At 38.0% G+C, this 27,630-nt stretch overlaps 1 protein-coding gene and 1 pseudogene across 2 annotated transcripts in view; both read right to left on the reverse strand.

Annotated features, from left to right (window-relative positions):
- Positions 1-27,024, reverse strand: LOC139360799 (60S ribosome subunit biogenesis protein NIP7 homolog pseudogene; annotated as a pseudogene).
- Positions 1-27,630, reverse strand: part of LOC105467976 (sprouty RTK signaling antagonist 3) — a 128,298-nt gene that overhangs the window by 14,605 nt on the left and 86,063 nt on the right. The window lies entirely within an intron of this gene.

The raw sequence follows: 27,630 nt of genomic DNA on the forward strand, positions 1-27,630 counted from the left end.
ATCCAATAGTTAGTTTTTCAACCCTTTATCCTTTCCCTCCCTCCCTCCTCTAGCAGTTCCCATTGTCTGCTGTTGCAATCTTTGTGTCCATGAGTACCCAATGTTAAGATCCCACTTATAAGTGAGAACATGAGGGGTTTTTTTGTTGTTCCTGTATTATTTCACTTAGGAAAATGGCCTCCAGCTGCATCCATGTTGCAGCAAAGAACATGATTTTGTTCTTTTTTTTTTTTGTGGTTGCATAGTAGTCCATGGTGTACCATATTTTCTTTATCCAATCCACTGCTGATGGGCACCCAGGTTGATTGATTCCATGTCTTTGCCATTGTGAATAGTGCTACAAAGAACATATGAGTGCATGTGTCTTTCTGGTAGAATGATTTATTTTCCTTTGGATATATACCCAATAATAGGATTGCTGGGTTGAATGGTGGTTCTGTTTTAAGTTTTTTTTCAGAAACCGCCAAACTGCTTTCTACAGTGGTTGAACTAATTAATATTTATATTTCCACTGACAGTGTATAAGTATACTCTTTTATCTGCAGCCTTGCTAACATCTGTTGATTTTTGACTTCTTAATAATAGCCATTCTGACTGGTGTGAGACCAACCTCAATTATAAAATTGTATTCAAAACCACAAGCTACCTGCTTATCCTGATTTCTCTTTTATTTGAGATGACATCACAAATGCTTTAGTTACACAAGTTTGAAACTTTAGCATCTATTTAACCTTTCTCTCTGTTAGCCTCCACTCATAAATGAATCAGGTATTATTGTTTCTGCCTCCAAATAGTCCAAAGACTACATCAAATACTATTTTCTCTACAATATAATTCATTGTCTCATCATCCAGAAATACCTCTGAACTCTCATGACAATGTAGTTATACTTCTCTTATGGTATTTATCACTTTCTAATTTGTACTGTAGTAACTTATGTATATGTCTTATCTTTCCAACTACAATTAGTTACTTAAAGATTTGTATATGACCCCTTCAAGGTACTGTTTACTGTGATTTTCATAAGATAAACACTTGTTGAGAAAAACCAGGAAATACCAAGTTAGTGGCAGAGCCAGGAGTAGAATCCAAGTCTCCTGACACTTGGTCTAGTATTCCTTTCACTATACCATAAATAGGGAATATAATGAGATCTTTGAGTTATTCGTCAGAAGTGTTGAATTTGAGGTAAAGATGAGACATTTTCAAGTAGGAATATTTGGTACAAAGTTAGAGATATGGTACTAGAGTTTGAGTGATAAGACAGGAGAGGAACTTGAGGAACTTTAAGGCTTGTTAACATGAAAGAGATCATTGGAGTTTTGAAAATGGATGAAATTGCTGAGGTAGAGGAAAGGGAGAATGAAAAGGACTGTGTTACCATATGGAACAGTTAGAGAACAAAAGGATAAAGAAGAATCATATAGCCAACAAACATATGAAAAAATGCTCCATATCACTAATCATCAGAAGAATGTAAATCAAAACCACAATGAGATACCATCTCACACCAGTCAGAATGGCTACTATTAAAAAGTCAAAAAAAAAAAAAAAAAAAAACAGGTGCTGGCAAGACTACAGAGAAAAGGGAACACTTATGCACTGTTATTGAGAATGTAAATTAGTTCAACCACTGTAGAAAGCACTCTGGAGATTTCTCAAAAAGCTTAAAATAGAACTACCATTCAACCCAGCAATCCCACTATTGAGTATATAACCAAAGGGAAATAAATTGTTCTACCAAAAAGACACATGCATGTGCCTGTTCATCAGAGTACTATTCACAATAGCAAAGACATGGAATCAACCTAGGTGCCTATTAGTGGTAGACTGGATAAATAAAATAAGGCACATATACACCATGGAATACTATGCAGCCATGAAAAAGAACAAAATCTGTTTTTTTTTTGTTTTGTTTTTTTTGGGCAGCAACATGGATGCAGCTGGAAGCCATTATCCTGAGCAAATTAAATCAGTAACACAGAACCATATACCTCATGTTCTCACTTATAAGTGGGAATAAACATTTGGTGGACAGAAAGATGGGAACAATAGACACTAGGGACTCCAAAAGAGAGGAGACAGATAGGAGGACAAGGGCTGAAAAACTACCTATTGGGCACTATGCTCACTACCTAGGTGACAGGATCAATCATACCCCAAACCTCAGCATCACGCAATATGCCAATGTAACAAACTTGCACAAGTACCCCTTGAATCTAAAATGAAAGTTGAAATTAAGAGGAATCAGTGAAGAAACAAGAGAAGGAGTAAGCAGATGTTAGAAAGGAATCAGGATAGCACATTGTCACAGAAGAGTAGAGAGAGTTTCAATAAAGATGGGGTAGTCAAAATGGGCTAATGGTGAAGAGAAATTAGGATAAGTAATTTAAAGTATTCAATGAATTTAGCCCCAAAGGGCTATTGGTGACTTATTGAAAATGGTTTTGGTGGTGGGGTAAAATGTCAAATCTCATAATTTAGTAGGAAAGCTAGCCAATAGACAAATGTAATAAAAGGTGACAAGTGTTTTGGAAAGGAGCAGAGAGGAAATATACCTAATCCAGTATTGAGGAGGTTATAAAATGCTTACAAGAAAAAGTGATATTTAAATATAAATTTGGCCAGGTGTGGTGGTTCATGCCTGTAATCCCAGCATTTTGGGAGGTTGAGGCGGGTGGATCACTTGAGGTCAGGAGTTTGAGCAGCCTGGCCAACATGGCAAAACCCAGTCTCTACTAAAAATACACAAATTAGCCGGGCGTGGTGGTGGGCGCCTGTAATCCCAGCTACTCGGCAGGCGGAGACTGCAGTGAGATTGTGCCACTGCGCTCCAACCTGGGTGACAGAGTAAGACTCAAAAAAAGAAAAAAAAGAATTAATAAGGTCCATTGACAGCAGAGAAATGGCATGCACAAAGATATAAAGATGTCAAAATGACATATTTCTAAACCATTCTAAGAGGGTCCCCTACACTCTGCTTGAGCAAACTAGAAGCAGACATTTTCTCTAGAAGGTTACACATTGCATGATTTATTTATATTCCTAGAATGTACTGAACTTATTAAGGATTTTACTAAATTGTAGCAAGTGGAAATAGACATAAAGAACCAACTTTATGTGACAGTCCAATATAGTGTTAAAAGTAATCATTATCAGGAACTTCATCCATTAATCCAATCAATTCTCTCTTATAACTCATTTTCTCTTGTTTTGTTTTATAAAACACAGGCTTCCACACAAATTCTGAAAGTCTTTCCTCATTCTCTTTCTCCCAGGACACATCCCAAATCCATTCGAGAGCCTGAAAGTTCCTATAGGAGGCCAGCTCTATCCATATTCTATTGAAGTCAGCAGGAGCTCTTTAGAAGTGCCAGATAAAAAGCTGATCTGTGGACATCCTGATTCAGCAGTGGTGACACCAGAATTGTAAGCAATGCCAAGGGAACATAGATTCTTAACTGAAAAGCCTATGGGGGTGGAGATAACTATTTTCTTGTCACAGAAGCTGACAAATAGTTTAGGAGCAATATTACCAATAATGGAAGTGTGTGAGGGAGGGACAAAGTGCTTCTGTGTGGAGAAAACTGGACCTACCTGCTGTGTGGCTTTGGCAAGTCATTCTTCATCTCTAGGCCCTATTTTCCTTATCTGTGACACAGTAAGTTTGAATATAAAACAAACATATATGCAGTACATACTTAAGGTAAGGCAATATACTTGATATGTGAGATACGGAAATGAATATGACACGGTATGCCATGTAGTAGGTTATCAATACATATTGGTTGAATGTATAAATGAATAGTTTTATCCTCTTATTACTCACAGTCTGCTAAAACAAAAGGACAGAAGAGCAGAGGGGTTAAATAATGATGGGCTAGCCAAAATGGCCTAATACTGAAGAGAAATACAGTTATATAACATATAAACTGCAATAGAATCTGTCAATAAATCAAGTCAGAGATGACTGTGGACTGAATCATTGTAGGGACTGTGTGGATGAAGAAAAGTTGATGATTGGTAGAAGGCAGAATAAACAAGATCTAATGACTTATGTGGGGTGTTAGTAGTTCCATTAACTGAGATATGGAGGAAATATAAGAAAGCTTTGGGTACATTGGGTTTCAGGTGCCCATGTAATGTCTAGATGGTAATATAGGTAATATTATACATGGGTTCTGAGCTTAGAAGAGGATCTGGATGAGGAATAGAAATATGGACATCAGTAGGGTACATATTTAAGCCATGTGAATGGATGACCCTAGCCAGAGAGAGTGTGTAAAATGTTACAGTGATAGAAAGGTAGAGGTTGAAACTTTGGAGAGCACCTATATTTAAGGAGTTGGCAGGAAAAAAGCCCATAAAATATACTGAGAAGGAACAGGAAGAAAGCTGGCAGGAGAATCATGTGTGTGGTACCTGGAAGCCAAGGAAGTAGAATATTTGAAGTTAAGAATGATTAACTATTAATTCCAAGAGAGTGGTCATATGAGATATATAAAGTATCTACTAGATTTGGCAATTGGAGATCACTACTAAATTTGGTGGAGGTGCGTGCTTCTTTTTAGAGTGTGATTCTCAGGCAGGGCTGCACATCAGAATTACATAGGAACTTTATCAAGCTACATACTCTAGCTCAGACCTCTAGTTGAACTCTAGACCCACATATCCAACTACCTATCAAGCAGCTGTACTCATTATTTTATATACGATGGTTATGAAAAGTCTCTCTCACTAAGTGACATTGAGGTGAGTGTCACAGTGAGGGAGCAAGCCATCCAGCTATATGGGGAAGGCTTTTCCCATAGAGAGGAAACAGTAAATGCAAATCCCTGAGGTCAGAATGTGCTTGATGTGTTCTAGGAGAAGCAAAGAGATCAGCATGCCTATGCCTAGAGTGGAAAGGGTGAGGGAAGATTGGTAGCAAATGAAACCAGAGAGGTAGCAGAGCGCTATATCACGTGGAGTCTTGCAGACCATGTTAATATTTTGCATTTTACTCAGGGTGGGCTGAGAAGATATTGTAGGGTTTTGTGCAGAGGAATGATGAATATGACTTACGATTTTAAAAAGATCTCTCTGGCTGCCCTGTAGAATATATATTCAGAAGAGGGGTTTATGTTGGAAGCAGGAAAACAATTAGGGAGCTATTGCAACTGTCTAGATGAGAGAATGGTAATAGTGGAAGTGATGAATTAAAGTTAGAAGTTAAAATTCTGGTTATATTTTGTTCCATCAAAATACCCATTTTCTAGTTTTTTTTCTCATTCAGTGAAAGGCATCATCTATATTTTCCCAACACAATATATGTTGTTTGTATTTGTGTGTGTGTATATCTAAATGTACCTGTAAGTCTCTTTGTCTTGTAAAGGAGCAGTAGATGGCATTGTACTTATGAATACAAGTATATTTATTCCTATTGGAAGAGGAAAACTTTCTCCTCATTTCCATCCTCCTCCACATGCATTCTGTTTTTGATGGCTCAAATCATGAATTCTCTGTCTTTTCCTAATGTATCCTAACCTGTGCCTGTCTGCATGCCCTATGTGAGTTCCCTAAGTCACACAAGCATGACATCTCCACAGAGAACTTACCTCTATGACACTTATCAGATGCTTCAAATATATCTTTATATATGGCCTGTCATACTTCTGACTAGGTCCCTATGTCTACAGTGGTATGCCAGATGTGTACCATGGATGCGGTGAATATTGCATCAAGCATCTGGCTACATGGTATTTAGATTCTGGTATTAAGTTAGCAGGATACTTCCCTGCTCCACATACACACCAACATATACTTCAATTTTCTCAGCTGTATAACTTATTTTCTCATTAATAAGAAGTTTTAAAACTTAGGAATGGGACAAGGAGATAAAGTGGGGCAAGTCCTTGTGAATGTCAGAAACTCTGAGGTAGCTGATATGACCATGTTCCACTCTCCTCTATAAGGAAGGCCAGCATGCTGCAGGTGACAACAGTGCAGAGGATTGCTTTCAGTTCTGGGAGCAGTTTATTTTCAGAACTGACATCCTACCCGGTACTAAATATAGCCAATCTCTTCCTTTCAAACAAGAGTTTCTTTTCTGTTAAACTTCAATACAGCTCTTAGCTCTGTATTACAAGGTCTCCCCCAACCATCCTACCTTCATGAACTTTATCCTTGTTATACTCTCTCGCCCCAGCCACCTACTTTCCTCTCCCTGGCCTCTTTGGTTTCTCCTCCTTCTGACGTTCTTCTCTTTTCCATTCGTCTTCTCTGCTTTCTTGGAGTCTTTCACTATCTCCCTCTGGCACTTTCCTCTTCATGCCCCCAACCTTTAAAAAGGGAATCCCTTAGGAACACTCTCTCCAACAAGTTAAGAAAATGCAGATGCCCAAAGGCTAAAAATAAGATGTTTTGTTTGCTTATTTTAAAATCTTCCCAGGCTGGAGACAGATCTCCTTATATGCCAACAGGTTGACATGTAATATTAATGATGTCCTTGCATTTATTGAGCATTTACAGTGTATTGTTTCAGGAATTTTATATACATATTCTCACAAAAATCCCCTAAGGAAGGTGCTAAAATAACTCACATTTTAGAATGGGGCAGCTGAGGCCAAGAGAGGTAAAGGTATGTTTTAGGCAAAACAGCAAATATATAGCGTAAATGAGATTTGAACCCAAGCAGTTTAACTCCAGAGCCCATACCCTCAACTCCCATGCCACACTACTTCTCTACATTAGGGTTAATGTCTATTGTATGCCTTCTAAATAAAGAGGGAGTAGTTACAGGGGAAGGAAGATTGAAGATTGGGAAGCATCTAAAATAGCTCTGAGCTGATAAAGAAGATTAACTTTGGTTTTAATAAAGTAAAATGTGAAGAAATTTAAAGACATTGGGGTAAAAGATTAAACTGGGATGTGTTCACTTTCACTTTTTACTGCAAGTTTTGAATTAGAATTCTGAGATTTAGGCACTAGTAATCTCATTGCTCTCCATTTAGACTATGTGAGTTCACCAGGACTCAAACAATTTTTACATTTTTTGTAGATATATTGCAAATTCTGCACTGTTATAGGGGCAAATGGTAGAGTGGTTATATTGATACAATGGATTACTACTCAACAAATGACTAATTTTTTCCACTGCTGTTACCCAACAGCCTGCAGGGTGTGTGTGTGTGTGTGTGTGCGCGCGCGCGCGCACGTGCACGTGCATGTGCACGCGTGTGTGTGTATGCACACAAAATTATTTTTGCAATTATGTATATATCTATTTGTAACAAACTTCCAGAGCAAATTCTCTATTTAAAATACACACACACAGACACACACACACAAGTTCAATATACAAAAGTAGTTGTATATCTATATACTAGCCATGAACAACCTGAAAATGCAATTAAGAAGAAGAATAGTCTTTTCAACAAATGGTGCTGGAACAACTGAATAGCCACATGCAAAATATTGAAGTCGGACTCCTACTTCAAATCATATGCTGTACAAAAAATTAACTCAAAATCATAGACATAAATGCATGAGCCAAAACTACAAAACTCTTAGAATAAAACATAGGAGTAAATATTTGTGACCTTCGATTAGGCAAAGTATTCCTAGATGCAACAAGAAAAGCACAAGTGACAAAAGAAGAAATAGATAAATTACGTTTCTTCAAAATCAAAACCTTTTTTTCCTGCCAAAAATATAATCAATAATGTGAAAATGCAGCCCACAGAATAGGAGAAAATGTTTGCCAGTCATATATCTGATAAGGAATTTGTATCCACAATAGATAAAGATCTTCAACTCAACAACAAAAACAAAGAACCAAATCGAAAAATGGGCAAAGGATTTGAATAGACATCTCTTCAAAGACACACAAATGGCCAATATGTGTATGAAAACATGCTCAATAACATCAGTCATTAGGTGAATGCAAAGCAGAAACAAAATTAGATACAACCTAACACCCACTAGAATGGCCAAAATCAAAACAACAGACAATCACACGTGGTAGTGAGGATGTGAAGAAACTGGAAGCCTCATACATTGCTGGTGAGATTGTAAATCTCCCAGCACTTTGTGAGTAGTGCAGCCACTTTGGGAGACAGTTTGGAATTTTCTTGAAATGTTAAACATGAAGTTATCATATGATCTAGTAATTCCATCCCTAGATACATGACCAAAAAAGTTGAAAACATGTGTCTATACAAAAACATGTATATGAATGTTCAATAGGATTATTAAGAATAATTGTTGAAAGATTGTTCGCAGTACTGGCTAAACAAAACGTGACCTATCCATACAATGGAATATTTTCTAGATTCAAAAAGAATGAATCACTGATACATCCTACAATATGAATGAACCTTGAAAACATCACAATAAATGAAAGAAACCAGACACAAAAGGTCACATATTATAATATTCAATTTATGTGAAATATCCAGAAAATGCAAATCCATAAGGAAAAGTCAATTTGTGGTTTCAGGGGCTGAGGGAAAGGAGAAATTGCGAGTGACTTCTAATTGGTACAGGTTTCTTTTTGGGTTGATGAAAATATTATGGTATTAGTGGTGATAGTTGCACAATGTTGATAATATACTAAAAACTATTAAATTGTGCACATTACATGGGTGACTTATTGCATGTGAATTACATTTCCATAAAACTGTTTTTTAAAGAATACAATTGGGAGACTGTTTAGTCCTCATGCAAACAGACTCCTGTTATATTTGACTCTTCTCTTTTCCAGAAGTACCAGTTTCTAACTAATAAACATTTAGATTGTTTTCAGACTTTTGGTATTACAAAAATGCTGCAATAAATATGTTTTACATGTATTTTGGATATTTGTGCTAATGTATCTATAGCACAAATTTCTAAAGTAAAAATGCTGGGACAAATACATGTTTTGAAATTTTGATTAATATTGCCAAATTGCTTTCCAAAAAGCTTACGCCAATTTACTCCAGGAGTTTAGGAGAATGCTCATTTTCTCACACTCTTGGCAACCAAGTATATTATCAAATTTCTCAACCTTTTTCTATCTGAGAAGTAAAAACTGATATCTTGAGTTTTAAAAAATTTGAGTGAGATTCAATACTTTTAAATATAAATATTGGCTATTTATATGTTTCATTTTGAGAACTATTTTCTTGTTCTTTGTCCATTTTTTCTATTGAATTTTTCTTATTATGGATCTGTAAGAACTTAATAGGTACAATTAAATATCAATAGTAATATATAAACATCAAGGCATTAAACCTCTAGCATAAACATTACTTTCTTATCACTTTGCCATTGGTCTTTTTAATTAACTTATAATACTCCATGCTTTGCAAATGTTTTAAATTGTTACGCAGTCAAACTCATAGATCATCTTTTCCATATGGAATTATAGCATCTAGGTTTTGTGCCTTATCTCCTCGTGCTTTTTTTTTTCCGTCGCCCAGTCTGGAGTGCAGTGGCGTGATCTGGGCTCACTGCAAGCTCCGCCTCCCAGATTCAAGCGATTCTCCTGCCTCAGCCTCCCGAATAGCTGGGATTACAGGTGCCTACCACCTCGCCCGGCTAATTCTCATGCTTTTTTTTTTTTTTAGTAGTAGTTCTTATCTTTTGATGATTTCATATTTTTTGATAGCTCTTTGATCCATTTCAGTTAATTTTGGTGAACAGGTGAGTTAGCGATCCAGTAGAGCTACCCCATAGGGATATGTAGCTTATGTGCTACACCAAGGTGCTTGGAAGAAGATATTCACTTTGACTTTAGAGTTTAAAATTTTTACCAGAATCTGTCTAGGCATATGTCATTCTTACTATTATTATTATATTATTATTATTTCGAGACGGAGTCTGGCTCTGTGGCCCAGTCTGGAGTGAGCGGCGCGATCTCGGCTCACTGCAAGCTCCGCCTCCCGGGTTCCCGCCATTCTCCTGCCTCAGCCTCCCGAGGAGCTGGGACCACAGGCGCCGCCACCACGCCCGGCTCGTTTTTTGTATCTTTTAGTAGAGACGGGATTACACCGTGTTAGCCAGGATGGTCTTGATCTCCTGACCTCGTGATCCGCCCGTCTCGGCCTCCCAAAGTGCTGGGATTACAGGCGTGAGCCACTGCGCCAGTCCTGGCAATTGTATTTTTAATTTAAAAAATCGATATAGTAAACATTTGTCATATTTATGTCTGACCAACATATCATGTATAGCCTTTCTATATTTGGAAAAAATTCTTACATTATAGTATTTACCTCTTAAGTGTAGAAGTCAAAACTCAAAACTTCTGTGTTGAAACTACAATGTAGGAATATGACTTATGTTCGCCCTCACACTTTCCACCTTTTCTGTTTCCATGTTAACTGGTTTGTTATTCATTTAATATTTAATATTATTTATTAATTTAATATTTAATTTAACATTTAATATTATGCTCCTTCATTCATGACCATTAACCTCAAGTGAGCTTTTAGAGCTTGGCAATGCTGTGACATTTTTATAACCCACTAGCTGTCTATTTTATACCATCTACTCTCTCCTTAAACCTCCCATATCGAGTACTCCATTCTCACTCTTAACTGATGACATTGTTTTACAAGCTACCCTTGTTGATATTACCATTGATCTCCATATTGCTAAATTCAAAGGTTAATTATCAGTCTACATCTTACTTAACCTGTTGGTATCATTTACATGGTTGATTATTCTCTCCTTCTTGAAGCACTTTCTTTACTTGGCTTTCAGGTAGCCTCTTCATACTTCTCCTATCTCACTATTTATTTCATCTCAATTTCCTCTGGTGATATTTGTAAATTCTTTTTTTAAAATGATTTCAACTTTTAGGTTCAGAGGGTATATGTGCAGGTTTGTTACATGAGTATATTGTGTGATGCTGAGGTTTGGGGTACAACTGATCCCATCACCCAGGTAATGAGCATAGTACCCAATAGTTAGTTTTTCAACCATTGCACTCCTCCCTTCCCTGCGCTGTAGTCTGTAGTGCCTATTGTTGCCATCTTTATGTTTGTGTGTACCCAATGTTTAGCTTCCACTTATAAGTGAGAACATATAGTATTTTGTTTTCTGTTCCTGCATTAGTTCACTTGGGATAATGGCCTCTAGCTGCATCCATGTTGCTGCAAAGGACATGATTTCACTCTTTTTTATGACTGTGTAGTATTCTATGGTGTATATGTATTCTGGTGATATTTTAATTCCCAACTGTAAAATACTGAAGTAATGTAAGACTCAATCCTTGGTCCTCTTCTCTTCTTTATCTACATTCATTCCTTAGCTGACCTCATGCAGTCTCATGACTTTAAATGCCTTCTATATAAAGAGAACTCTCAAATTAATATCTATAGACTCGATGCCTCCCCTGAACTCCAGAAAAATGTATCCCACTGGGTATTCAAAATCTCCAATTGAATGTTTAATATACATCTCCTAGTTAACATGTCCAAAACTATAGCTCTTCATTCTCCAACAAAAATTAACTGATTCTCCTATAATTTTCTCCATTATAATAAATAGTACCTTAGTTATTCTAGTTCCCCAGGAAAAAATCTTGGAGTCATTCTGTCCTTCTCTTATATTCCAAATTCAATCCATCAGGAAATACTGTCCATATTTTAAAAAATATATCCAGAGTCTGACCATATATTCCCATCCCCACTGCTAATACCCTGATCCAAGCCACAATCATCACATTCCTATATCATTGTAATAGCCTGCTAACTGATGTCCCTGCTTTTACCCTTGCCACCTCTAGCCTATTATCTATATAGCTACTAGAGTTATACTGTTAAAGTGTAAGTAAATTATCACAGTCTTTTCCTCATAATTCTACAATGGCTTTTCATACATCTCATAGTGAAAGCCAAAATACAATAGTCTACAAGGTCCTATATAATTTGGCCTATTCTTATTGCCTTCACCTAAATTTCTATCACTCTTTCTCACACAGCCCACTGAAGCCAAACTGGTGTCCTTGCTATTAGTCAAAACTCCCAGATACTTCCACCTCAAATCTTTTTTATTTTGTGTTCCTTTTGCTCAGAATATTTTTTCTCTTGCTCTTGATTCACCTCATCACTTCCTTTGATTCCTAGTTCAAATGTTACTTTATCAGAGAGGCCTTCTCTTACCACTCTATCTATAATACATACATGCATACACAGACACACTTACACACACCCCGTCGCTTGCTGTCTCCCTTACTCTGCTTGCCATTACTACCTGAATTATATGTTTATTTCCTTATAATCTCTAGCCTCTGACTGGAATATAAGCTCTTTAAGGACAGGGAATGTCTATTTTACTCACTGCTGTATTCCCAGTGCCTAAAAGAATAACCAACACATAGTTACCACTCGTTAGATATTTGTTTAGTTTTAGACAAGCCCAAGTGGATTATATTGCTTATAGCTAGGAACTCTGATTACTTTCTTTTTTGTAAAAGCTTATTTTTATTTTATGGATCCAAGGTATTTAATGATGTATTGGGTATTGTGTGACTGAGTGTGAAAAATTTTTCTCTAAATCCTATTTATCCACATTTGTAGTTCACTTCTGTTTTCTCCACATACTGTTTCTTTAAACATTAGTTATTGTGTTGGTTGAGTCTGGTGGCTCTAATGTTTTTGGTTTTCACTCAATTTGATGATTCTCAGTTGCCTGTTTATATTTACATATGAAGACCTGGATTAAAAAGTGTTTTTAGCTGGAATTCATATTTTCTGTACATGTGAAAAATCCTTGTTCCCTTGACAATTAATGCAGAATCTGATTGCCATATCTCTGGTTTATTGTACATGGGAAGAGAGAAAAGCCAGTATTTCCCCTTCATGGTGGATGGTTAGCTTGTCTTCTGATTCCATGTAGTAGTCAGACATTCCATGAGGTATTGCCCTGTTCTTTGGCCCTGATTCCCAATATGATAGCCTTCAGTGTCACAATTATTCCTTCAGAAGTCTTCATCCTGGAGCAAACATCACTGATAGAGGAAGAATTCATGTAACTATTCCTCATTTCTTTAATGAAATATACCACGTATCATCCTATTGTCAACTCCCTTTCTCTCCTTACTACCTCTGACCTTGGGGTTATTCCAGGTTTCTACTGGCAAAATTTCTCTTTTGGAAGTCTTCTCTTTTGCCTGCTTGGCAGTGTCACTCCCTAAACTCTATTCTTGGTAATTACGTAACTGTGAGAAAATGCTTTTTGATACAACCTACTTCTGGGCAAACATACTTTTCCCCATATTCATATGATTAACCAAGATTTCATCATTAAACTACTTTAAACATGGTTTATAAATGGCAATTGTTTTCATTGATACTATCTTTATAGCCAAGTGTTTACTATCTTGTTAAGCATGGCCACCAATCTTATATTTAACATACACACATCTCTGGTACTTACCAGCAGCAGGAATAGTTCCTTTCTAGCATGTCACTTGAACCATACTAAAAGAATAGGATGGCAAATGTAATTCTCATCCTTTCTCCCTTTCTGGAGCAGTGCTATCCAGCATGTATTCCACATACCAGTTCCAAAACTGTTACCAGTCGCTTATGAGATAAGTATAATAAGTATATAAATCATGAAAGTATATAGTTATACTGATCAAGTATACAAATGGTAAGTATTTAGAAATTTTTAGAGCATTTCACATTGCTGGTTTATCCAAGTGCATAATTTTCTATTTTACAAAAGTCCATGGCCGATTGGAAATTTAAAAAAAAAAAAAGTTCACCACAAAGAGTTGAGAAGCACTGCTTTAGAGTGTCTCAATAATGCTTTTGGTCAGGTGGCATAGTTTCCCTTCTTGTATTACCTTTGTCTTCCTCAGAGCTGGCCTTAAAGCCAAGGGACCTGGCTGCCTTCCAGGCAGTCATTTCCGCATAGTTTAATAGCTATAGCCAGTGAACTGAAAGTGCATTTCCTGCCACCATACTGTACAATTATTACTAATGTAATAGGAGAATGCACTTCTGGTTTTGGCACTGATATTTGGGATACTGCATCAGGGCTGGTAGCTTAAAAGAGTGGGCAATATTTTGGAGTATGTATTAATGGAGATAGAACCACTAGGAATACTTCCTGTTAAAATATGCTATATTTGATCCATTTAGAGATAATTTAATAAGATGATACTTTAAATGAAAATAGGAAAATCTCTTCTTATGTGGGGCCATGAACCTTTGCTCAAAGGAAGTTTTAAGGAGGTGGGTCTTAGCTCATTTTAAGAAATACGTTTCTAACTACTGATGGAATAGTTTTATTAGGTAAATGCTCAAAGACTGATTTACAAACTATCATTGGTTCTCTAATAATGAATCCTGCAGTTAGTTGAAAATTAGATTAAGCTCTAGGGTCCCTTCCAAAGCAGAATTATATAATTAGGTGCTGAAGTAGATGTAGGCATCAAAGGAAGGAAAATTAACTTTGAATCAGGAGTCATTAAGTGTGACGTCCTGTGATTCTCCTTTAATTTAGAGAAAAATTCTGCAATACTTCAGGAAGGATGTAATACTGAGGTCATTTGAAGGCTAAAAGTTTACTTGGAGTTGTACGTGGTCCCAGATCCACAGTTTGGAGCCAAGAGGAGACAATAAAAGATTTAAAGAAAGTCCTTCCAGAATGTGCAGTTATTAATGTCCGAGAACTTACAACTTAACGACTCAAACACAACCAAGATAAAGGAAAGAGTGAAAAGGAACTGGTCACTATTGAAACAATCTTAAGACTTGACATAAACAAAATGTTTTCTCCCCTTTACATTCATAAATAGAGGGTTAACAGCTATTTAGGTTACTGTTGAAGATTCAAATCTTGGAGAATAGAAAATTTAATTGAGGGCAAGATGATTTTCTAATTGTTTACAAGGTCTTTTTATTGCCTTTTGTTCATTAAAATGAAAAAATTGTATTAACAATATTAGAAAGCTAATATGTTGCTAATGAGGTTCTCCTCTACTGGAATAATTTCTAAAAATCAAATAAATAGGAAAAAATTAATGTTAAATTAGCTACAGTATCTGAATCAATTTATTTCTGCAAATTATTTCTGACCAAATGTCTCAGAAACAAATCAATGTAAAAGATTATTAATAATTACTTGCTTACAGGTATAAAAGAAAGTAACATGAAACTTTTTAAAGAAAAGAGAAGAATTTTCTTATGAGCCAATTCATACTGCTGCAAATATCTTGGATCCAAGACCAAAAGGTAGAAATGTAAATAATGATAGCACTGCTGCTGCTGCCCTAGATTGAATTACAAAACAAGCAGCACATTTAGAAATTTATGCTGGAAAAATCCTTTCAAATGTGTCTGAATACAGAGCAGTTACAGTGTTTGTGCAGTCATGCAGTTTGGACTTGTGCCAAGTGTAACGCTCTTATTCCTGGTCCCACCCTTCTGATGAGGAATCTGAAGGCCAGGTTACAATTCAAGGTCTCTATGGCTAGCTCAAGCTCCTACCCAGTGTTTCTGAGCTTTTATCCCTACTAAGTTTGCTCATGAAAATAACAATATTAATAACTAATGTATATTTGGTGCTTACTATATGCTAAGCATTATGCAAGGTAAATTATATATTTTATTTTAAGTTTCACAATAAACCTATGAGGTAAATACGTTTATGTTCAGATGGGGAATTTGATTCTGTATGAGGTTAAAGAAATTGCTCTAGGTCACATCATTATATCTGTTCCATTATAAATCTGTTGAGAAATCAGTAGTTTTTCTGCATGTCAAGGATGATTTTTGTTTGGAAGACAAGGCCAGGTATCTTAGAACAATAAGGTCTCCCAAGCCTCAATATCTAGCTGCCGCCCTCACAGGTGACTTCCCTCAACACAAGATTTTGTCTCTTATTCTTGCTAGTTGCTTTCAGCCACACCTCTAAGAAGTTGTCAGTAGCTCTCAATAGCTGCTCTTCATGATGATCCTTGTATCAGTCCCAGCCTTATGGGCTCCTCAATAGTGATATAACTTAATATTACAACAGGGTCTCTGATGCACCCTTAAATGACAGAAACAATTAAGAAATAAATCAAAGATCTTTACCCCTGCTTCAAGGAAAGAGTCTATGGAACATCAACTAGCTGACCCCCTCTAGTTGCCTATTTTTAATTTAAACAAAATTTGGGTAATGAAAGTTGGTCTGGGATAAGTTTCTCAAACTTGAAGAAAGATGGTTTTCTCTAGAGCAATTCCTTGCATAGGAGCTCTATTCTCCCTAAAGAACATTTGGATGGTGGGAAAATGAGACTAGGAACTGAAAGATGCTTCTATGTTTTTAGACATGAGTTCAGATATTATTGGAAGTTAGTAAAGAGGCTTTGCACTCAGTAGCTTAACATCCTATTCTTCCTCAATTCTAAGTATTCCTAAAATACAATTTGAATCAGACACACACCAGAAAGAGCCCCTGAAGCCCAATCCAATGAACTGGGGGAGCATGAAAAATCTAAGCATTACCTGGAAAATCTGCTACAAAACAATACACAGATAAAGTGGCCCCAGGCCAAACAAAGGAGTTTGCTAAGAGTGGTGCAGCAGGTTTCTGTTGAAGACTTTGTTTCCTTCCAGTAATGCTCTACATAATGTGAGCAATGGTTGTGTGAGGCTGTGGTTCTGTCTCTTCGACTTTAGTGTCCTGGGTCTGCATTCATGTTGTATTTTTTTCCTTCTGTTTTTGTGACTAATTTTCTCTGTGGGACTAGTATTTTTCTGTACAGCATGACACTGAAAGAAACACTTTAAACTGCGTTTGCCAGGAAAAGTCACTTCCCATTTGGAATCCTAAGTGAAACCGACACCACACTTTAAGATTCTAGGATTGTTGCAGGGAAATGTCACCCAATAGCTCCAGGAAGCAGGAGCCCTATTGTTGCTGTTTAACCACTTCTTTCCCATTTTGGTGGCAACTTGCCTCCTTACACACAAACTGCCTCAGAAGATCCTGAGGAGATCACGGTGTCTGTCTGTCCTTGCAAGAGCATGCATTATGGTAGGACATTGCCTTCATTCTGTTCCTTTTTCTCCAAGACTCTTGCTTATTCTCACCATTTGGCTGGACTTCCTACTGTAGGATTACCTCAGAATCCACACAAAACCCACAGGGTTTTAGAACTGCCTTGAATTACATGTTTTCCCAAACATCCACCCAGTTCATAGGTGGCCTCACCTCTGAAGTCTCAGAGTTGCAAGATGCCTTGAGTCTTAGACTGTCTTCCGTCTTCTTTCTCCCTTCTGCACCCCCTCTGGCCAAAGTTGCCCAGCCACACTAAATTGCATTCCTTGCAGTGTTGCATGCTTCCTTTGGGCAGCCTGACTTTTATGAATAGATGAGGATAAAACTGGGATATGAAAATACATTTATCTCTTTTTTTTTCTTATAAAAGCAGGAGTTGGTAATGTTTTATTCTTAAAGACTTCACGTTTGGAACTTAAAATAAGCAGTATATTCATTAAATATATTAAATTCATTAAATATACAGGTAGTCTTTAAATTTTTTGTCTACAAAATGTTATTAAAGAAATATTCTAACAATCTTAAAATAACTTTGGGAGGCACGGGGAAGGACAAAGGGCCTGAATTTTTATGTCGCAGTCTCTGATCAGTGCTTTTAGTCCAATCCAGTCAAGTAAGTAAAGGTTCATAGAAAAAATTATGTTTTATAAAATCATAGTGATGAAAAAAACATTCTAGCCTAGGATCATCTCATCCAAGAAAAATACTGAGAAAACAGCTTGTAAAAAAGAAGGTAATATAATCAAATTATACTCCTCATAAAACTCTACACTTAATAACAGGAATACATAATATACATAATATAAAAATAATTCTTACCATTTATTCCACACCTATCATTCCCCAGGCACTGTACACTGTACAATCAGCCTAGGATCATCTCATCCAAGAAAAATACTGAGAAAACAGCTTGTAAAAATTTATTTATTTATTTTTGAGACGGAGTCTCACTCTTTCGCCCAGGCTATATTGCAATGGCACGATCTTGGCTCACTGCAACCTCTGCTTCCCTGGTTCAAGCCATTCTCCTGCCTCAGCCTCCCAAGTAACTAGGACCACAGCCATGTGCCACCACACCTGGCTAATTTTTTTATTTTTAGTAGAGATGGGGTTTCACCATGTTGGCCAGGCTGGTCTCAAACTCCTGACCTCAAGTGATCTACCTGCCTTGGCCTCCCAAAGTGCTGGGATTACAGGCGTGAGTCACTGTGCCCAGCCTACAATCATGATTTCTAATTCCAAAAATCAGAATTTCTAATTCTCAGGTAGATGGCCAAAGCTACTTTTTTAAGTTTCATGTCTTTTTAAAGAGAAGAAAGTGAACTTTATTAAAGCTGAATGACTCACTCAAGGCCATATAGCTGGTAGATGGCAGAAGTGGGGTTTGAATCTGTTTTTCTTCCATACCACACACCAATTACTGTATAGAAAAATAGCTGAATTGCTCTTATTATTTTAGACAAATTTCATTTTTAAAACCCCACATGTGGTTTATTATTCTGTTATGGAAATGACTAACTTGCATATTAATAAAAAAGACAATCCCTGTGTTCTTATCATGAGTTTAGAAAAAAAAGTGTTATCACAGATAACAATAAGCTATTCTTGTTCCTAGTTCCAATGATTTTGAACCTATTTCTCAGAACAAGAAGCCCTCTGATTCAAATATGAAACAGAGTATTCTATTTCATCACAAACACAAAGATCTGAAACCCCATTTTTGAGCCATCTCTGTATACAATAAGAATCCAGCCTGCATTTGTCAATGATAGAGAGTACAGTAAAGAAGAAGTCCCTGAAGAGGTCAGAGTGTTGACAAAATTCAACATGCTGGTGGAGTCCACACAAACACAGGAAACAAAGCTGGCCCTTCCACACAGCCGCCTGTCCTTGCAATGACTTCGTTTTAAGTCAACCTCTCTTCATGCCGCACATATTCCCCAATGTCTGCCTGATGAAATACCACAATCGCCATGGGGTCTACTTTTCTGCAGTCTTGTGTAGATTTTGCTGCCACCCCAAAACGCAAAGGGATGTCTGCCATGGAGTACACCACCACGCCCTGGTACTGAGAAGTATTTTCAGTGGTTCGACCCAGACCACATTTCAACACATGGTTCCCACACAGGAACGACTGCTCTGCACCAGGCTTTATCCACACTTTATACTTGGCATAAGGTGCAAGGTAATCCAGGGCTGTGACGTGCAACCAAAACTTGTGGGTCTTAGTGACTTTTCCAAAGCAGGACCCCAGCGACACCAGCTTGTCCCCAGAGATATTAGCGGCCAACTTCATAATCTTTTCACTCACATAGTACACCCGGTCGTTGTGCAGATGGAAACAGTAGGTGCCATCGGGCTGGTCCACTAGCAGCTGAAGATTCTCCCCGATGTATTTCGCGATCTTCTCAAACATGACACGGGTCTCTTCTTCAGTCAAAGGCCGCATTTTCTCCCTGGGTTGGAACAACGGATCCTCCTATCTCTTAATATAATATAAATATATAAATGGAATTATTTAAAATTGTCCGTTTATGTCTAGCTTCTTAGCATAATGTTTTCAAGGTTCATTCATGTTGATGTATCATGATTTTATTCCTTTTTTATTTTTCAAGTTATCAACACTTATTTACATACTTGATAAATTTGTTGGAATTTTTAATTGTTTTATGTTCCAGGAGGAGTATATTTGCCTCATTTCAGGAACTATGTGTACATTCGTTTGTTGCGGATTATTTGGTGTTTAAAATTTACCCCCCAAAATATACTGAATTGCACAAAAAGAAAAGTTCTTGATAACTTTCTGGTTTGCTCAAAGACTCTCAGGTCTTTACATTTCTAAGGCATTTTTATACGTAGATTTTACCCTCACAGTGTTACTAAGAAAGCAGGTGCTGCCATCCCTATTTCAAACATAAAGAAACTGTGACCCAGGAAGAACAAGTAACATGCCCAGGTTGTCCACGTATCTCCATGCTTTATCTGGTATTAAGTCCAGGGGCCCTTATTCAGCATCATTTATACCTCTAGTCTAACAGAAGCTCTTGGAGGAGGGACACTTGGCATGACCATGTGCACATCCCCAGAACTAATTCAGAGTACTGCCATGGGGAGCCAATTCCCCTAGATCTCTGACACACTGGTTAGGCTTGCTGTGTCTCAGGCCATGTCTGTGATTTTATTAAGGATTTTTGCATCGAGGTTCATCAGGGATATTGGCCTGAAGTTTTCTTTTTTTGTTGTATCTCTGCCAGGTTTTGGTTATCAGCATGATACTGGCCTCATAAAATGAGTTGGGGAGGAGTCCCTCCTTTTCAATTGTTTGGAATAGTTTCAGAAGAAAATGGTACCAGCTCCTCTTTGTACCTCTGGTAGAATTCAGCTGTAAATCCATCTGGTCCAGGGCTTTTTTTCATTGGCAGGCTATTTAATGCTGCCTCAATTTCAGAACTTGTTATTGGTCTAATCAGGGATTCAGCTTCTTCCTGGTTTAGACTTGGGAGGGTGTATGTGTCCAGGGATTTATCCATTTCTTCTAGGTTTTCTAGTTTATTTGCACAGAGGTGTTCATAGCATTCTCCAATGGTTGTTTGTATTTCTGTGGGGTCAGCGGTGATATCCCCCTTACCATTTCTGATTGTGTCTATTTGATTCTTCTCTCTTTTCTTCTTTATTAGTCTAGCTAGCAGTCTATTTTATTAATTTTTTCAAAAAAACAGCTCTTGGTTTTGTTGATTTTTGGAGGGTTTTTGTGTCTGTATCTCCTTCAGTTCTGCTCTGATGTTGGTTATTTCTTGTCTTCTGCTAGCTTTGGGGTTCTTTTAATTCTTTTAGTTGTGATGTTAGCTTGCTGATTTGAGATCTTTCTAGCTTTTTGATGTGGGCATTTAATGCTATGAATATCCCTCTTAACACTGCTTTAGCTGTGTCCCAGGGATTCTGGCACATTGCCTCTTTGTTCTCATTAGTTTCGAAGAACATCTTGATTTCCACCTTAATTTCATTATTTACTCAGGAGTCATTCAGGAGCAGGTTGTTCAATTTCCATGTGGATGTGTGATTTTGAGTGAGTTTCTTAATCTTGAGGTCCAATTTGATTGTGCTGTGGTCTGAGAGACTGTTATGATTTCAGCTCTTGTGCATTTGCTGAGGAGTGTTTTACTTACAATTATGTGATCAATTTTAGAGTAAGTGCCACGTGGCATTGAAGGGAATGCATATTCTATTGTTTTTGGGTGGAGAGTTCAGTAGATATCTATCAGGTCTGCTTGATTCAGAGCAGGGTTCAGGTCCTGTATATCTTTCTTAATTTTCCATTTTAATGATCTGTCTAATATTGACAGTGGAGTGATAAAGTCTCCTAGTATTATTGTGTGGGAGTCTTAGTCTCTTTATAGGTCTCTAAGAACTTGCTTTATGAATCTGGGTGCTTCTGTATTGGGCACATGTATATTTAGGATAGTTAGCTCTTCTTGTTGAATTGAACTCTACCATTATGCAATGCCCTTTTTTGTCTTTTTTGATCTTTGTTGATCTAAAATCTGTTTTGTCAGACACCATAATTGTGACCCCTGCTTTTTTCTGCTTTCCATTTGCTTGGTAAATTTTCCTCCATCCCTTTATTTTGTGCCTACATGTGTCTTTGCACATGAGATGGGTCTCTTGAAGATAGCATACTGATGGGTCTTCACTCTTTATCCAGCTTGCCATTTGATGTCTTTTAATTGGGGCATTTAGCTAATTTACATTTAAGGTTAATATTGTTATGTGTAAATTTGATCCTGTCATCATGATGCTAGCTGGTTATTTTGCAGACTTGTTGATGTGGTTACTTCATAGTGTCACTGGTCTCTGTACTTCAGTGTGTCTTAGTAGTGGCTGGCAAAGATTTTTCCTTTCAATATTTAGTGCTTCCTTCAGGAGCTCTTGCAAGGGAGGCCTGGTGGTGATAGATTCCCTCAGCATTTGTTTTTCTGAAAAGGATCTTATTTCTCTTTTGCTTATGAAGCTCAGTTTGGCCAGATGTTCTGGGTTGGAAACTCTTTTTTTAAGAATGTTGAATACTGGCTCCCAATCTCTTCTGGCTTGTAGGGTTTCTGCTGAGAGGCCTGCTGTTAGTCTGATGAGCTTCCCTTTGTAGGTGACCTGGCCTTTCTCTCTGGCTGTCCTTTACATTTTTTCTCTCATTTCGACCTTGGAGAATCTGACAATTATATGTCTTGGGGTTGATCTTCTCATGGAGCATCTTACCAGGGTTCTCTGGATTTCCTGAATTTGAATGTTGGCCTGTCTTGCTAGGTTGGGGAATTTCTTCTGGATGATATTGTGAAGTATGTTTTCCAACTTGTTTCTGTTCTCCCCATATTTTTCAGGTACCCCAATCAGTCGTAGGTTCAGTCTTTTTACATAATCCCATAGTTCTTGGAGGTTTTGTTTGTTCCCTTTCATTCCTTTTTCTCTTTTCTTGTCCACCTGTCTTGTTTCAGAAAAATAGCCTTCAAGCTCTGAGAGTCTTTCCTTTACTTGGTCTATTCTGCCATTGATACTTGTGATTGCTTTGTGATGTTCTCCTGCTGTGGTTTTTGGCTCCATTGGGTCATTTATGTTCCTCTCTTAACTGGCTATTCTGGTTATCAGTTCCTGTATCATTTTTTTCATGATTCTTAGCTTTTTTTGCACTGGGTTAAAACATGTTCCTTTAGCTTAGCAAAGTTCATTATTATCAGGGGAACCTGCCCCCAATATTTCAACGTAGGTTCTTTCTATTTTCCATAAGTGTTGGCCAGCTGAGAAATAAAAAGAAAGAGTACAAAGAGAAGAATTTTACAGCTGGGCCTCCGGGAGTGACATCACATATTGGTAGGACTGTGATACCCACCTGAGCTGCAAAACCAGCAGATTTTTATTAAGGGTTTCAAAAGGGGAGGGGGTGTGTGAATGGTGAGTAGGTCACAAAGATCATATGATTCAAAGGGCAAAAAAGAGAACAAAGATCACATCCTTCCAAGGAAACAGGACAAAAGGCAAAACAGAACTACTGATAAGGGTCTATGTTCAGCTGTGCATGTATTGTCTTGATAAATATCTTAAACAACAGAAAACAGGGTTCAAGAGGAGAGAACCGGTCTGACCTCAAATTTACTAGGGTGGGGTTTTTCCCCACCCTAGTAAGCCTGAGGATACTGCAGGAGACCAGGGCGTATTTCAGTCCTTATCTCAACCACAGAAGACAGACACTCCCAGAGTGGCTGTTTATAGACCTCCCCCGCAGGAATGCATTCCTTTCCCAGGGTCTTAATTATTAATATTGCTTGCTAGGAAAATAATTTAGTGATATCTTCCCTACTTGCACGTCCATTTATAGGCTCTCTGCAAGAAGAAAAATATGGCTCTATTCTGCCCAACCCTGCAGGCAGTCAGATGGTTGTCTTCCCTTGTTCCCTAAAATCGCTGTTATTCTGTTCTTTTTCAAGGTGCACTGATTTCATATTGTTAAAACACACGTTTTACAATCAATTAATACAGTTAACACAATAGTGGTCCTGAGGTGATGTACATCCTCAGCTTGTGAAGATAACAAGATTAAGAGATTAAAGTAAAACAGGTGTAAGAAATTATAAAAGTATTAATTTTGGGAACTGATATATGTCCATATTAAAATGAAATCTTTGTAATTTATGTTCTTCTGCTGTGGCTCCAGCCGGTCCCTCCATTCGGGGTCCCTGACTTCCTGCAACACATTATTACTCACCTTATGAAGCCCACTTCTGTCAATCTAGCCATCTCAGCCTTGGCCCAGTTCTGTGCCCTTGATGGAAAGGTGCTGTGGTCATTTGGAGGAGAAGAGACACTGTGGCATTTTGAGTTTTCAGTGTTTTTGCACTGATTCTTTCTCATCTTTGTGGGTTCATCTTTGATCCTTGAGGTTGCTAACCTTTGAATACGGGTTTTTGTGGGGTCTTTTGTTGTTGTTGTTGCTGTTGCTTCCTGTTTGTTTGTTTATCTTTTAACAGTCAGGCCACTCTTCCACAGACTGCTGCAGTTTGCTGGGGGTCCACTCCAGGCCCTAGTCACCTTGGTCCCTCCCTCACCTGGATATATCACCAGTGAAGGCTGCAAAACAGAAAAGATGGCAGCTGGCTCCTTCTTCTGAAAGCTCCGTCCCAGTGGTCACCAATCTGATGCTGGTCTGAACACTCCTCTAGGAGGTGTCTGGAGACCCCTGTTGGGAGGTCTCACCCAGTCAGGAGGAATGGGATCAGGGGCCAACTTAAAGAAGCAGTCTGGCTGCCCTTTGACTAAGCAAATGTGCTGCACTAGGGGGAACCCCACCACCTTGTCCAAACCACCCAGACTCTCCAGAGCCAGCAGGCTGGAAATGCTGTCAGCTGAACTGCAGAGACAGTGGTTGCCCCTCCCCCTGGGGGCTCCATCTCAGGGAGATCAGAGTTATGTCCATATAACCCTGGCCAGAATTGTTGAAATTCCCACAGGGAGTCCCTCCCCCCATACCTCAGTGAGGAGAGATGGGTTGGGATTCCACTTAAAGAAGCAGTCTGGCCATGATCTGGCATAGCAGCAGCTGTGCTTCCTTGTGGAGAACTCCTGCCGGTCTGGACCACCTGGACTCTCTGGAGCCAGCAGGCTAGAACGGCTGACTTGAACCACAGAGATGGCATCTGCCCCTCCCCCCAGGAACTCAGTCCATCTCAGGCAGTCTCCAGCCTGCTGCCTCTGGCCAGCTGGAATTCTAACCCAGTGGGTTGCAACTTGTGAGGTGCCATGGAAGTGGGGCCCATAGAACAATGCCAGTTGGCTCCCTTTATTCAACCCCCTTCCTAGGGGAATGTACAAATGATATCCCACCTCAACTGGAATTTCCAGGGGTGGAGTATGCAAAGCTCCTGTGTCTCCATGTGTGCCTGATCAGCTACTTTGCTGAGACTCTATACAACCCTGTGCTTCAGACCCAAGGCCCTGGTGGTGTGGGTTCACGAGGGGATTTCCTGATCTGCAGGTTGCAAAGATCTGTGGGAAAAGCGTGGTTTCTCAGGAAGGGTTGCACAATCACTCACCACCTCCCTTGGCTGGGGGTGGGGCTATCCTGGCTCTGTACCACTCCCGGGTAGGCCATCGCTCCACCCTGCTTTCCTTGCTGTCCACGGGTCAAGTCATCTGCCTAGTCGGTCCCAGTATGAGAACCTGGATACCTCAGTTGAAGGTGCAGAATTCACTCACCATTTTCATTCCTCTCCATGAAAGCCATGGACTGAATGAAGCGGCTTCTAATCTACCATCTTAGTCTGTCCTATTTGTTTTCTTTAGTTCAATGTCTGTTCATGTTTTTGACCATTTTCTAATTGGATTGTTTGATTTTTTTTTTTTTTTTACTGCTGAGTTCTGAGCACACTTTATATATATTGTGGAAACATATTCTCTGTTGCAGTTGTGAGTTGCAAGCATTTTTTTCCCCAATCTGCACCTTGTTTTTTCATCCTCTTAACATCTTTTCCCAGTGCATTTTTTTCATTTTGATAAAGTCTAATTTAGCAATTGTTTTCTTTTAAAGATTTGTGCTTTTGGTCTCAGGCATAAGAACTCTTTATCCACCTGTAGTTCCCAAAGATTTTATCCTATGTTTACTTCCAAAAATGTTTTACAGTTTACATTTAAATCCATGATCTATTTTGCATGGATTTTTGTACAAGGTGTGAGAATTAGGTCCTAATTATTTTTAAAAGGTGAATGCATTCAAATATACTCGGGTAATTCAAATTTAATTAAAAATAGAAATCGGGGTGGTAATAATGTAAGGTTAAATACACTCTTATATTCCCACATTCCAATTCATACTCCATTTTGAAGGTATAGAATCTTCCTAAAGTACAATTCATATTGTATCACTCACTTGCTTAAATTCTTTCAATACCTCCTCACTTACCTTAGGATAAATTCTAAACTCCTTACTATGAGCAAAAGGCTTCACATGATTTGGGTCCTTTCCAGTCTTATTTTTGCGTCCCTGCTCTCTATCCACCAGTCACATTCACAATCCAGCCACAGTGAACTTCAGTTTCCTAACTATCACATCCAGGTCTTCAAACATGTTTGGAACATTTTTTATTCATTCTTTACTTGGTTAGCTCCTATTTATCCTTTAGGTCTCAGCTTGATCATAACTTCTTCCTAGAAAGCCTTCCCTAACTCCCCATCTGCGTTATATTGCCCTTTCTATGTTCTTACATAGTACTCTGTATGATCCTCATTACAGCATTTTTTTCATTGTATTACAGTTGTCTGTTTACTTGTCTGCATCTTACCTCTAGATTATGAGTCTCATAATGACAAGGATTGTTCTATTGTGCTCACCATTGTTTCACAGATAACTAACATGCCACCTGAATCATATTGATGTGCAACAAATATTTGCTAGCAAAGACATGGAATCAATCTAGATGCCTATCAGTGGTGGATTGGATAAGAAAATGTGGTACATATGCTCCATGGAATACTGTGTAGCCATGAAAAAGAATGAAATCATGCCTTTTGCAGCAACATGGATGCAGCTGGAAGCCATCATACTAAGCAAATTAATGCAGGAACAGAAAACCAAATACTGCATATTCTCACTTCCAAGTGGGAGTTAAGCCTTGGGTGCACATGGACATAAAGATGGCAACAATAGATACTGGAGGCCCCAAAAGAGGGGAGGGAGAAAGGGGATAAGTGCTGAAAAATAACCTATTGGGTACTATCCTCATTATCTGAGTGACAGGATCATTCATACCCCAAATCTCAGTGTCACTCAATATACTCATGTAACAAATGTACACTGAATCTAAAATTACAGTTGTAATTATTACAGATAAAATAATAAAACATTTTCTTATAGACCAAAAAACACACACAAGTATTCGTTGAATAAATACAATGGACATAGAATATTTAAATAATGTAATCAACAATGTTGATGCTACACTTAGCATATTGTTAGAAATAGTTTTTAAATATCTATAAAAAGGTTATAGAATTCATTGTATAATGTACTACGAAGAAAATTCAAATTAAAAAAAATAAGAAACAGAGGACAAGTTGACCGTAATATAATTAAAATACAATTAAAATAAAAATTAAGTAAACAAAATGCAAACACTTAGAAATGTTTAAACTTCACCTTAAATATATTGGGCAGAGACAATTCTTAAAATGCAGTAACTCTTAAGAAATCTTAAAAATTAAACTAAATTGACTTTGGGTTTTGGTCTGACATGTAAAGAGCTTGGAAGTCATTCTCTTATCTTCACAATAAGAAAAAAGCTGAAAAACTAAAAATCAACAACTCATCTTAGATCCATCAAAGAATCGACGTCACAGGACAAGCCATTGCCATAAAAACCGGAGACACATATAGGTAGATACAGAGAATCACAGCTTACTCGGAACAGAAACCACACTGAAGCCAGCATGGGATAGAAATACTTAAAGGGAAACTGGCTAATTATTGGAGACTGAGTGCAGAGCAGCTTGAGAGATAAAAACTCCTGAAGGCCCAGCCTTAGGGGAACTCCCCAAACTTTTGTGAATTTTACCTACAGGATCCCCACC

This window comes from Macaca nemestrina, chromosome X, assembly GCF_043159975.1.
Source record: "Macaca nemestrina isolate mMacNem1 chromosome X, mMacNem.hap1, whole genome shotgun sequence".
Taxonomy (NCBI): Eukaryota; Metazoa; Chordata; class Mammalia; order Primates; family Cercopithecidae; genus Macaca; species Macaca nemestrina.